Raw genomic sequence first — 204 nt, 5'->3', positions numbered from 1 at the left:
ACACAAATATACAAATAATGATGCCATGGAATAACATTTCCCTCAAAAGTGGGGAAATTGTATCTTGCTTAACTCATCATTAAGTTAAAGGTGCCTACAGATTTGCCCGACATTGTCGATCAGGTGCCTACAGATATGCTCGGTTTTGTCGATGAAAAACGAATATAGCACTTATTTGTAAATCCAAGATGGCGGACACGATTT

General features: G+C 37.7%; 1 protein-coding gene across 2 annotated transcripts in view; it reads right to left on the bottom strand.

Annotated features, from left to right (window-relative positions):
* Window positions 1–204, bottom strand: part of LOC113238876 — a 45275-nt gene that overhangs the window by 3518 nt on the left and 41553 nt on the right. The window lies entirely within an intron of this gene.

The sequence above is a fragment of the Hyposmocoma kahamanoa genome, unplaced genomic scaffold, assembly GCF_003589595.1.
Source record: "Hyposmocoma kahamanoa isolate Upper Pololo Valley unplaced genomic scaffold, ASM358959v1 109, whole genome shotgun sequence".
NCBI lineage: Eukaryota > Metazoa > Arthropoda > Insecta > Lepidoptera > Cosmopterigidae > Hyposmocoma > Hyposmocoma kahamanoa.
This window is presented reverse-complemented; position numbering and strand designations above follow the sequence as displayed.